At 46.3% G+C, this 13,151-nt stretch overlaps 1 protein-coding gene across 1 annotated transcript in view; it reads left to right on the forward strand.

The window, feature by feature from the left end:
* Positions 1-13,151, forward strand: part of LOC129709642 (potassium voltage-gated channel subfamily KQT member 4-like) — a 221,444-nt gene that overhangs the window by 76,138 nt on the left and 132,155 nt on the right. The gene's annotated exons all lie outside the window — the stretch shown is intronic.

Here is a 13,151-nt window from a genome sequence, read left to right on the forward strand (position 1 = left end):
ATAAATATATATTTGTGACTATGATTACAGCCTTCGTATCGTATGTACAGGACCTGTCTATCCGGACCAGGGATTTATCCTCTTCACTCCCGTAGTTCCCTCTTCCATCTTTAACCTGTGTCTATTTTTTTACCAAAGTCATATTCACCCTGCTCTTCTCCCTTGAAAAGACATACAGATTATTTGTTCAAAACCTTGACCCACCTATCGTTTGTGCCTTTGACGTACCTGTGCCCTTGTCCATCTTTAGTCTGCTATGTTCACCAGCCCTTTCCTGGTGACTAGAACATAGAATGTAGATCGGTATATCACAAGGACTGGCCCTTCAGACCACACTGTCCATGCTGAACATGGCATCAAGTTAAACTAATCTTCTCTGCCTGTACATGATCCATATCTCTCCATCCCTGCATATGCATGTGCCTATCCTGACGCCTTTTAAACGCCACTTTCGTATCTGCCTCCACCACCACCCCTGCCAGCATGTTCCAGATACCCTCCACCCTTTGTGTAAAAAACTTGTCCCACACATCTCCTTTAAACTTTGCCCCTCTCACCGTAAAGCTATGCCTTCGAGTCCTTGATATTTTCAATCTAGGAGAAAAGTTCCTACTATACATCCTATCTATGCCTATCTATATTTTTTATCAGGTCTCCCCTCAGCCTCTGATGTTCCAGCAGTGATAATTTCTCTCATTGGATGGTCTAATGGTCTAGCAGTGGTCATTTCTCTCATTGGACCTTCTACAGGCTAAGCATAAAGGAGTCCTGTGCTCACTGTGAAAACTCCCTGTTCTTAAAGGATGCTGAGAAGATTTACCAGGATTCGAGGGACTGAGCAAACTGGGCTGGCTGGGGCTCTATTCCTTGGAGCGCAGGAGGGCGAGGGGTGATCCTATAGAGATATACAAAATCAAGAGAAGAATAGATCGGGTAAACGCACAGAGACTTTTTCCCAGAGTAAGGAATCGAGAACTAAAGGACTTAGGTTTAAGGGAGGGAGGAAAGATTTAATGGGAATCTGAGAGTTTTTTTTTTTGGTGTATGAAATGAGCTGCCAGAGGATGTAGTTGAGGCAGGGACTATTGCAAAGTTTAAGAAATATTTGGACAGGTACATGAATAGGATGGGTTTAGAGGTATATGGGTGGGACTGTTTGTCAGTATGGGCAAGTTGGGCTGAAGGGCCTGTTTCCATCTGTATGATTCTATGACCCTCCCTACCTTTTATGTGTTTATTTGGATAGTGATATTTGGTTCCCGCAAATGTTATTGTATGGATGATGTCGAGTGTGCCAACGTGTTTACACTTTAACTGTCAATTGTGAGCCTATATTTACTGTCAGTGACTCCCAACGCAAACAAAAACGGCTGGAAACACTCAGCAGGCCAGGCAGCAGCTGTGGAGAGAGAAATAGTTAGTTTCAGCTGGAAGACCATTCTCTTCTCACTGCCGATGGCTTCCAGCTTTTTGTTTTAGTTTTAGATTTCCACCATCTGCAATTTAGAAATGTTCTTTCCTTGTCAAGTTGTAGAAACATATAAGGCAAGTGGGGAATGCGCAAAGTGGCCAGTTTGTAATGTTGGTCTTTGTGAGACACTGATTTTGACATCAGCTTCGTTAATGTGACCCAGTTAAATGCTAAATCTATTGAAGAATCACCATCCAGGTTCGATCTTGACTATGGGTGCTGTCTGTATGGAATTTGTATGTTCTCCCCTGTGACAGCGTGGGTTTTCTCTGGGTCCTCCGGTTTCCTCCCACACTCCAAAGAAAGAAAGAGGGAGAGATTGGACTTTCATGCCTTCCACCACAGTGAGGAATGTGGGGAACCGCAGTGGTGGATGTTTATGTTAAATTTTATTTTATGTGGTTGTGAGTCTTGAAATTAGCAGAGTCAGGGGATATGAGGAGAAGGCAGGAACGGGATACTGATTGGGGATGATCAGCCATGATCACATTGAATGGCGGTGATGGTTCGAAGGGCTGAATGGCCTACTCCTACACCTATTGTCTATTGTCTATTGTCTTACTGCTTTTCACTTGGTGTGGTCGCACAGTCACTTGAATTTCACTGTACCTTATGGTACATATGGCAGTAAACCCATCTTGAACTTGAATCTTGAGTTTGTAGATTAATTGGCTTTGGTAACATTGTAAATTGGCTCTAGTGAAACATAGTGCGAGTGTGTGGGGTGATTGTTGGTCAGTGCCGACTCGATGGGCTGAAGGGCCTGTTTCCGCGCTGTATCTCTAAAGTCTAAAGTCTACTCCCAGTCTCATTTCACCACATTTGCTCACTTTACCTTCCCTCTGTTATTAATCTACTTCACAACCTGTTGACTATATTCTATGAATGCAAGAGCCATCTGAATTATTGTACAAAACCACATTTATAGATCCAGTCAAGCCAGGTCATGCAATTGATTATGAATACTGTAAATTGATATAAGATGATCAGCCCTCGAACTTGTGTAGAAACTCGTCTCAAGGTAGATAGTATCTGAACTATGTCGGGAGGGTTGGCCACTCATGCCCAAGATTGGGAGAGAGAGAGAGAGAGAGAGGGGCAGTTGGTTGAAATGTGAAAAGACCAGTTAAGTTTTAAATTAAAATCACTCTGGTCAGACATGAGGGATCCCAGTATATCTGCCCCTGTCTAGCCTCCTTTAAGCACTGTGCTATGATCTGGTCCAGGAGGTTCTGTGTAAACACCGCTGGGCTGTTCCAGGCGTGACGGAGAGCAGGCACTGCTCGGAACAACCTGATCCAACATCATGGACAGTGTACATGGAAAATTATGTCATCCCACGCAGCACTGTGTCTGCCGTGAACACAAGCAACATCCCTCAAGTTCAAGTTCAAGTTACATTTATTGTCACATGCACCAATTGGCACAGTGAGATTTGAGTTAGCATACAGCCATACGAATAAAAATAACATAATGCATGATAGAGTTGAATATAAACTTCCCCACACAGCGTAATCAACGTTTCCCACTGTGAGGGAAGACAACAAGGTTCAGTCATCCTCCTCTTTGTTCACCCATGGTCGGGGCCTTTGAGCCCTCTGCAGTCGCCACTATGGCAGCCCGATGTTCAGGCCCTCTCGCCGGGATGATCGGAGCACCGGCACAGAACGGAAGAACGCACTCAGTGACTTGGAGTTTCCGAATCGGACGCTTCCTACCGGAGACCGTGGCTCCCGAAGTCCACAGGCCGAGCTGGCCGGATCTCCAACACTGGTGACCCCCGGCAAGGGATCCCAGGACTCCGCGATGTTAAAGTCAGCGCCATCCGTGGCTGGAAGCTCCGCAGACCACAGCTCCATGATGTTAAGCAGCAGGCCCAACACTCCGGAGCTTCAACACAGCGATCCCCGGTAAGGCATCGCCTGCTCTGCGATGCAATCCAGTGCTGCACCACTGCTGAAGCTCTGGCCGGTCTCCGGCAGGAAAGGCCACGCCAATCCAGATGGTAGGCTGCGAGTGGGGGTGTGAAGATGCGACTCGGAGAAAGGACGCATCCTCGACCAGGTAGTGACTGGGAAACGGTTTCCCTTCTGTATTTTGGACACTTGGCGCTCCCTCCCTGTCATCACGGGCGCACACACGTTCCCGCAGAGGGTGAGATCTCCCTACAGGCTGCCCATATTCACAGCAAAAAGTTAATGCAAAATGCAATATGTGTTTTTTGAAGCATTTACAGGTGGGGGGGGTATCACATGCATGTCTGACATTCAGCAAGCCGCAAACACACGTCCAACAGAGAAAACTCTATTCCCTCGGTCTTCACCTACGCGGATCACTCCCTTGTACAACTTGTTTTTATGTTCCGGTTTACCAAGCATGTCCTCGCTGAGATCTGTAGGAAAAAACACCTAACAGTATGAACATCGCAATCACCAACCGTAGGTAACACCTTTCCCCCTTTCCACCTTTCGCCCTCCCCACTCCCCCTCCCCACTTTTTTTCATGTGCCCCAGTCCAGCACATATTGCTCTCACTATCCCACCCCCCTTTCAGCCCCCTTTACAGTTCACCTACATTCCTCCCTCTCGCTTTACATTTCACCCCTCTTTCACCCCTTTTCCCCGCTTATCTGACACCCCTATGACTCCTTGTCTCCTTTTTTTCACCTTTTGTCTCCATCTCATCTCAGGTCTTTCATCATTCTTCCACTTAAATCCCCCCCCTCACTTGTATCCACCTATCACTTGCCCAGCATGGTCCAATCCTACCTGTATTTTCTAGATTTTGCTCCCCTATTGCAATCAGTCTGAAGAAAGGGCCTGGCCTGAAGCATCGCCTATCCATGTCCTCCAGAGATGCTGCCTGACCCGCTGAATTACTGCAGCACTTTGTGATACCAGCATCTGCAGTTCCTTGTGTCTTCTTTTGCTGTGCTTCCAGGCACCTCATAAGTGATAGGAGCACAATTAAGTTATTCGACCCATCAAGTCTACTCTGCGATTCAATCACGGCTGATATATCTTTCAAACCCCATTCTCCTGCCTTCTCTCCATAACCCCTAATACCCATACTAATCAAGAATCTATCTATCTGCTGTCTGCTGAGGTTTCAATCTTAGTTTATTGTCACATGTGCCAAGGTGCCGTGAAAAGTTTTGGTTGCATGCTAAACAGACAGCGGAAAGACAATATATGATTCCAGTCAAGACATTCACAGTGTACAGATACATGATAAGGGCATAACGTTTAGTGCAGGGTAAGGCCAGTAAAGTCTGATCAAAAATGGTCCGATGGTCCCTTATGAGGTCAAGGTCATGGCAACTTTCAACTTCCTGGTCGCCAGATCTAACCAAAGAACCTCAGCAAGGGAAGGTGGCATGGTGGGCAGTGAGGTTTGCCAACACTGCCCTGGCTTTGCATGACTTCAGGCTCAGGTGGCCAGAACAGCTCTCTTCGAATCCAGGCCTTCCCAGGAGAGCTTGCGTAAGCTGTCTTCCTGTGTTGGAGTAAAAAAATCCTTTATTTTTGTTACATCATTTTGCAACCTTTTTTGTGGTGACACACAATCTTTTAGTGGGTTTAAATGGGCCGTATCCAGTTTCTGCACTATCACTTCCTTCAAAATTTCACCTGGTCTTATGCTGATGAAATAATGCCACAAATCTCCCATTTTGTTTTGAATGCGGAGCACATCGCTGTTCAGGGAATTTAATTCTGATCGATCCTATTGCTTTATTTTTACATATCACTTTACATATATCAGTGTATCCATATCGGTGATCTGATCTGTTGTGTTTATTCTGTACCTTGGTTTGACCTTTACAGTCATCTCCAATTTCCTTTCTCTTTTGGATTTTGTTATTTGCATCAGTTTCCATCTCCATGCTGCTGGTTTCAAGTCCTTCCCATGAGCTTATCTTTGTGTCGATTGTCCATTTTTAGCTCAGATGCAGCCTGACCCTTCTACCCCTCTCCTTTCTGTCTCAATATCCCTCTTCACATGCCGATTTTCAATCCTGTTCCTCTTTGTTAGTGAGTGGGCAGCTCATAGAAACATAGAAACATAGAAATTAGGTGCAGGAGTAGGCCATTCGGCCCTTCGAGCCTGCACCGCCATTCAATATGATCATAGCTGATCATCCAACTCAGTATCCCGTACCTGCCTTCTCTCCATACCCACTGATCCCCTTACCCACAAGGGCCACATCTAACTCCCTCTTAAATATAGCCAATGAACTGGCCTCGACTACCCTCTGCGGCAGAGAGTTCCAGAGATTCACCACTCTCTGTGTGAAAAAAGTTCTTCTCATCTCGGTTTTAAAGAATTTCCCCCTTATCCTTAAGCTGTGACCCCTTGTCCTGGACTTCCCCAACATCGGGAGCAATCTTCCTGTATCTAGCCTGTCCAACCCCTTAAGAATTTTGTAAGTTTCTATAAGATCCCCTCTCAATCTCCTAAATTCTAGAGCGTATAAACCAAGTCTATCCAGTCTTTCTTCATACATTCACATAGAGATTCACAGAGTAGGAATCACCAAGGCCCACCAAGCCTGTGCCAACCACCTACCACCCATTGACATTGATCCAATGTTATCTTCTCCCCACATTCTTATCAACTCCCCCAGCTTCTACCACTCACCTACACACTTGGAGAAATTTACAACTGACTATCGACCTGCAAATCTTTGAGATGTGGGAGGAAACTGGAGAATCCAGGTTCCAAGGAGAACATGCAAACTCCACCCAGACAGCACCAGAATGGAGATTTTGTTTAGTTTAGAGATACAGCGCAGTAGAAAATCCTTGGTTCAGCTCACTGAGTCTTCACCGACCAGCGAGCCCCATACAATAGCACTATCCGACACAATTTACAATTTTTACCGAAGCCAAATTAACCTACAAATCTGTAGGTCTTTGGGATGTGGGAGGAAACCACAGCAACCAGGGAAAACCCTCGTGGTCACGGTGGGAGCGTACAAACTTCGTACAGGCAGCACCAGTAGTCAGGATCAAACGTGGTTCCCTGGCGCTGTAAGGCAACAATTCTTCCGCTGTGCCACCTGGGGGAGTTTGGGATTGCATCTGCATCTCAATTTTTAATTGAGGTCTGAGCTTCAGATAACCCTCAGCAGGACCTGCCCACTCTTACCCTTATCTGTAGAGTTCGATTTAGCTCTTAGGGCTAAAGGAATCAAGAGATATGGAGAGAAAGCAGGAACAAGGTACTGAATTTAGATGATCAGCCATGATCACATTGAATGCTGGTGCTGGTTCAACGGGCTGAATGGCCTACTCCTGCACCTATTTTCTATGTGTCTATGTTTCTACCCCGCGATCTCATGGGTTCGGGAGTGGACACAGCAGCAATTTCTTCCATTTAGAATTCCTCAGCAGCTGAGCAGGAACATTAGCCCGGCACAGGTTGGGCAACATATCCTTGATCACAACTGCAGTGGTTACCTTTGCTCTCCGTTAGTCACTGACTCCCCTGTGACCACATGCATCCTGTCTATCTCCTGCCTCCCTCAATAGGCAGATACAAAAATGGTATTTGAGAGACATTGGGATTAGCACATTGATACAGAATGCAGGGAATGGAGAGGTATGGACCACGTGCAGACAGAAGAGATTAGTTTAACTTGGCATCATGTTTATCAAGGGCTCTGTGGGCTGTAGAGCCTGCTGCTGCACTGTGCTGTTCTATGTACCATGATGCCTGTATGTGGAAAGCAACTGTCAGAGGAGGCGATGAAATCAGATACCATTACCATATAGTTAAGAAGCAATTAGACAGGTCGAACTCTAGTCATAATGATATACACTGCTCGGCAACACCACTGACCCTCTCACCTCCTATGCTGGCTTTGATCTGCTTGCTGCTTGCTTCACATACCAGCCCAAAGCTGTGTTTGCACAGCTCGGAAGAGTATGGGGCTGTTGGGTTATTCCAGAGTCAAGTAGTTTTGTGCACAAGATATGTGGGGCAGGTTTTGTTTTTACACAGAGAGTGGTGGGTGCCTGGAACATGCCGCCAGGGCTGGTGGTGGAGGCAGATACCACAGCGGCATTTAAGAGGCTTTTAGGTGGTCACATGGATATGCAGGGAATGGATCACCTGCAGGCAGATGAAATTAGTCACTTTTGGCATCATATTTGGTGCAGACATTGTGGGCCGAAGGGCCTGTGCTGTGTTGATCTATGTCCTCCATTCTTTTTTCAATGCTATGTTCTTAATTTAATTTAGTTTAGTTTAGTTTAGATATACAGTGCGGTAACAGGCCCTTCGGCCCATCGAGTCCGCGCCGACCAGCGATCCCCGAACATTAACACTATCCAACACACACCAGGGACAATTTTACAATTATTACAAACCAATTAACCTACCAACCTGTACGTCTTTGGAGTGTAGGAGGAAACCGGAGATCCTGGACAAAATCCACGTGGGTCACGGGGAGAGCGTACAAACTCTGTACCGACAAGCATCCATCGATCCCGGGTCTCTGGCGCTGCAAGGCAGCAACTCTACTGCATTGCCACTGTGCCGTCCGCAACTCATTACAAAGGCCCCCTGGTCACGTCTTGCCAGGACCACGTGACCACAGAACATGCCTCCCATGGGCACTGCTCTTCACCATCCCTCTGACCACCTGGGGAAGGCTCTCGGCCACTGCTCACCCTTTAATCTGCAAGACTCCCCAGTTGCTTTTCATCCGCCTGCAAGGGCCAGTTGCTGAAGTCACAGCCATGAGGTTTAAAGGCAGCAGCTGTGAGAGCTTGCAAAGGATCGACACAGTGTCGGTGTGTTGAGAGTGACGGCACAGCACTACACAGCCAGACCTGGCCACCCTGAGCAACTCACAGAGGGAGCTGATGATCTGTATGGAATGTTTACAAGCAGCAAGAGGCTGACACACAACGCACTTTGAACACCATCAATAAATAGCAAGGTGATTTCTGGGCCACAATACCTTCCAGCAGTCTATTTTGTTCTGACTGCAGTGTCACTCCTTAATGAGATAAATAACAGCAAAAGAATCTGTAAATGAAAATCACGTGGTCATCCGGAGAGTTATGTGTTCATAAGTTCATAGGTTGTAGGAGCAGGATTGGGCCATTCAGCCCATCAAGACTATTCTCCGCCATTCAATCATGATTGATCTATCTTTCCCTCTAAACCCCATTCTCTTGCCTTCTCCTCATAACCCCTAACACCCGTACTAATCAAGAATATGTCAATCTCCACCTTAAAAATATCCATTGATGGCCTCCACAACCGTCTGTGGCAAAGAATTCCACAGATTCACCACCATCTGACTAAAGAAATCATCTCCGCTCCAAAGGTACTTCCTTTTATCCTGAAGCTACGGCCTCTGGTCCTAAACTCTTTCACTAGTGGAAACATCTGCTCCACATTCATTCTATTCAGACCTTTCTCTATTCGGGAAGTTTCAATGAGGTCCCCACTCATCCTTTTAAACTCCAGCGAGTGCAGGCCCAGTGCCATCAACTGCTTCTTCTTCTTCTTCTTGCGTATGGCGTGCACAGCCTAAAGTTGTAGGACAACTTGTTCTATTTGATCTTATTTGATTGTGCACGCCGAGTTGATTGCATTCGTTGAACCAGGGCGGACCACGTGAAGCTTGCAATCTCCCACCCCCCGTCAACTGCTCATCATATGTTAACCCAATCATTTCTGGGATCATTCTCGTAAATCTCCTCTGGATCCTCTCCAATGCCAGCACATTCTTCCTCAGATGTAGGGCCCTAAACTGCTCACACCACTCCAAATGCCATCTGACGTGTGCCTTATAAAGCCTCTGTTATATGCACATGGAAAGCTTCATTGAGGAGACGGCTAAACTAAATCAGCTGCAGTACTGTGTGCAGACCTGGTACTGGAAAGTGTGCAGAGAAAATTAACCGGGATGTTGAAGGACTTTATTTATGGCCAGAGTTTGGATAGGAAAGTCCTGTTTTCCCAGGATCAAAGCATATAAAGTTATGGGAGGCGTAGATAGTCAGAATCTGTTTCCCAGGGTGGAAATTTCAAATGCTGGAGTTGTGTAAATAGTTGTTGAAAGAGTTAAAATGAGGGGACAGGTTCTGTTCAGCTTCTGACACCAGTGCTGATGTGTAGAGGCTCCTTGTATTTACAGACTATCCTGTCTCAGTAACTTCACTGGAGACCCAAGGAACTGCAGGTGCTGGAGTCTTGAGCAAACCGCAAGCCTGGAGGTCAGGCAGCATCTGTGGAGGGAATTGACAGATGAAGTTTTGGGTCGGTATCCTTTTTTGAAATGTCACTTATCTGTTCCCTCCACAGAGGGATGGCAAGGTGGCACAGTGGTAGAGTTGCTGCCTTATAGCGGCAGAGACTTGGGCTCCATCCTGACTACGGGTGCTGTCTGTACGGAGACAGCACCCGTACTTTAATGTTCTCTCTGTGCTCTTTCCGCATGGTATCTCTAAACTGAATTAAACTAAAAAGATAGACAGAAAATGCTGGAGTAACTCAGCGGGACAGGCAGCATCTCTGGAGCACATGGATTGGGCGACGTTTCGGGTCGAGACCATTCTTCTCCAGAGATGTTGCCTGTCCCGCTGAGCTACTCCAGCTTTCTGTGTCTATCTTCGGTTTAAACCAGCATCTGCAGTTCCTTCCTACACATTTCGTAATCTATAAAGATGCTGCCTGACCCGCTGAGTTCCTCCAGTGCTTTGTATTTTGCTTAGGTAACGTCACTGACAGGCGTATTTCTTTGCGTCTCTCTCTGGATTTGATCTGGGGAAGGTGATGACGTTTGATAGTGACAGATTAGGCAGGGAAATAATGTCTAATTGAGTCGCAGACCACACGCCACTGATCTGGAAACAACCCTGCTCCACAGCTCTGGCTTGGGGGGGATTGTTCTTGCCATCCAGCTGTGCGGAGCCTCTGTGACCACAGATCCTGCACTCGAATGGTCCTCCTGGAGGTCTCCTCCAACATTGAGGGCAGGCGTTTAACTGCGTGTTAATTGGCAGAGCTTGGATCAGATCGCATTCCAGCCATCTCCAACCCTGTTCGAAACCAGAACCTGTGCAAGTGATTATTAGTGTAGGAAGGAGCTGCGGATACTGGTTTACACCAAAGATAGACACAAAATGCTGGAGTAACTGCTGGAGAACGGGACAGGCAGCATCTCTGGAGGGAAGGAATGGGTGACCTTTCGGGTTGAGACCCTACTTCAGTGCACCCTGAATTATTCTGAATTATTCTTCCCATTTCTTAACACATAGGCACTGAGTCCAAATGGAGTTGGGTTGTTGAGTTTGATACCAAGTGGTAGATCGGTGTGAAAACTCCCTGCGAGGGTTAATTGGTGGACTGTGTGTGGGTGACTGGGCTGTACGGCTAAAGTCAATTTTCTGGTATTCTCTGAAAGTATCACTGACGGATGATGAAATCACTTGCTGATAGGGTTAGGTTTTCCAGTCTTTATAAGGCAAGCAGGGCTGCATCCCACCTGATCATCTCCAACTCAGTGCCTCGCTATCTGCACTCTGGATTAAAGGTCGCAAACTAACACTGTCTGCTCTGGCTCCTGGATAATCTCACTGTTAGCTTCTGAGCACATACAATAAGATCAGCCCCCGAACAGCATTCATCTCCGACACTGTGACAGTGTGTGTGTGTGTCTGCATGTGTGTCAGTGCTGGCTACTGTACACGTGCTCCACGCGGCATGAGTCACCCCTACTGCGCGCCCCATTGCCAGCCCCTGTACACATGTGGTGCATGCCCTCTGTTGCCAACCCGACCGAGAGCAGGACTGCGGCTGGCATCACCAGTGGACTATGCCTGTAGAGTCATAGTCATGCAGCACGGAAACAGGTCCTTCGGCCCAACTTGTCCATGCCGACCAAGGTGCCCCATCCAAGCTTGTCCTATTTTCTCCGAGTTCGACCCATACCTCTAAACCTTTGCTATCCATGTACCTGGCCAAATGTCTTTTAAATATTGTTATAGTACCTGCCTCAACTTCCTCCTCTGGCAGCTCATTCCAGATACCCACTACCCTCTGTGTGAAAAAGTTGCCCCTCACATTTCCATTAAATCCTTCCCCACTCACCTTAAACCTCTGCTTCTTGGTTCTTGATTTTCCTGTCCTTGGTATTCACCCTTACTAACCCCACCCCCCCCTCCCCCCCACCCCATGATTTTATGCACCTCTATAAGATGACCTCTCAGATTCCTGCACTCCCAGGAATAAAGTCACAGTCTGCCCAACCGCTGCCAACATCTCAGGCCCTCGAGTCCTGGCAACATCTTCTCTACACTCTTTCCGGCTTAATGGCATCGGAGGGTTTATTAACTTTTGCAAGTTAGTTGAAACAGAGGAGCAAAGGATCCTACAGTGTTATGTTGAGTCAACCTGTCCTATTTTCTCAGGGTTTGCGACCATTTTTGGTAAATTATGTTATCCTTTACTTGGGAGCTGAGCCAAAGCAGTCCCCTCATTTATATGTTTTCATAGATACATTTCCTGCATGTTAATGTTTTCATTATAATGAGATATTATAGACCATATTTTATTCTTGAAGTGGAAATTCTGAACTGCTGATCTATATCAGTGGATTAATGTAGTCGTATTTTGCTTTGTTTGCGTAGTTCGGTGGTTAAGAGCACTGGAAACTAAATGCGGAATTTCTTTCAAAAAAACCTATTTGCTTTAGACAGGAGACAGCAATTTTAAAGAAGACTGCTCTGCAATAATAATAATATATCATGAAATCAAAAGATAACAGTTACTATGGTTTGGATGGAAAGAGGAGGCAAGAGACTTTGTACATGATTTTATATTTATAACAAACCCCTTTCTCCACCAAAACGACAAAATAAACTGGGGTAACTCAGTGGGTCAGGCGGCATCTCTGGAGAACATAGGCAGGTGATGTTTCCAGTCGGGACCCTTCTTCAGACTTCAGACTCAGTCAGTCTGAGGGAGGGTCCCGACCCGAAATGTCACCAATCCATGTCCTCCAGAGTTGCTGCTTGACCTGCTGAGTTATTCCAGTACTTTGTGTCCTCTGTGTAAACCAGCATCTGCACATCCTTGTTACTACCTGTACTCTAGCAACCTGGCTCAAACTGAGAGAATCAGTGTCAATGGCAACACTTTGACTAGGTTGTGCAGAGCCTGGAGTTGATAGTTCTGCCCTATGTTCCATGCGTTAGAACATACATAGAAGGGAGCTCTGTACTGTGTAAACTGTATTGAAACACATCAATGTTGTTTTAAACTACAAAGTGCTGGAGGAACTCAACAGGTCAGGCTGCATCTGTAGAGGAAATGGATAGATGATGTTTCGGGTTGGGATCCTTCTTCAGTTCTCAGCCTTAAGAATGATCCCAACCTGAGAGATTGCCTGTCCATATCCTCCACAAATGCTGCCTGACCTTCAAATTCCTCCATCACTTTGTGTTTTGCACAAAATTCTTGCATCTGCAGTTGTTTCTAAGTTCCATACTGTTAAGACTCTGCCAGAAATTCGTCAGTTTCCTTCAGAAAACATCAAATGTAAATTCAATCCTGAGCCTCATCCAAGTCAGGAAGTCATGGTACTGTTTTATAACACTTTGGTTCGGCCACATTTGGAGAATTATGTGCAGTTCTAGTCACCCTCATTACAGGAAGGGTG

Source organism: Leucoraja erinacea, chromosome 26 (assembly GCF_028641065.1).
Source record: "Leucoraja erinacea ecotype New England chromosome 26, Leri_hhj_1, whole genome shotgun sequence".
NCBI lineage: Eukaryota > Metazoa > Chordata > Chondrichthyes > Rajiformes > Rajidae > Leucoraja > Leucoraja erinaceus.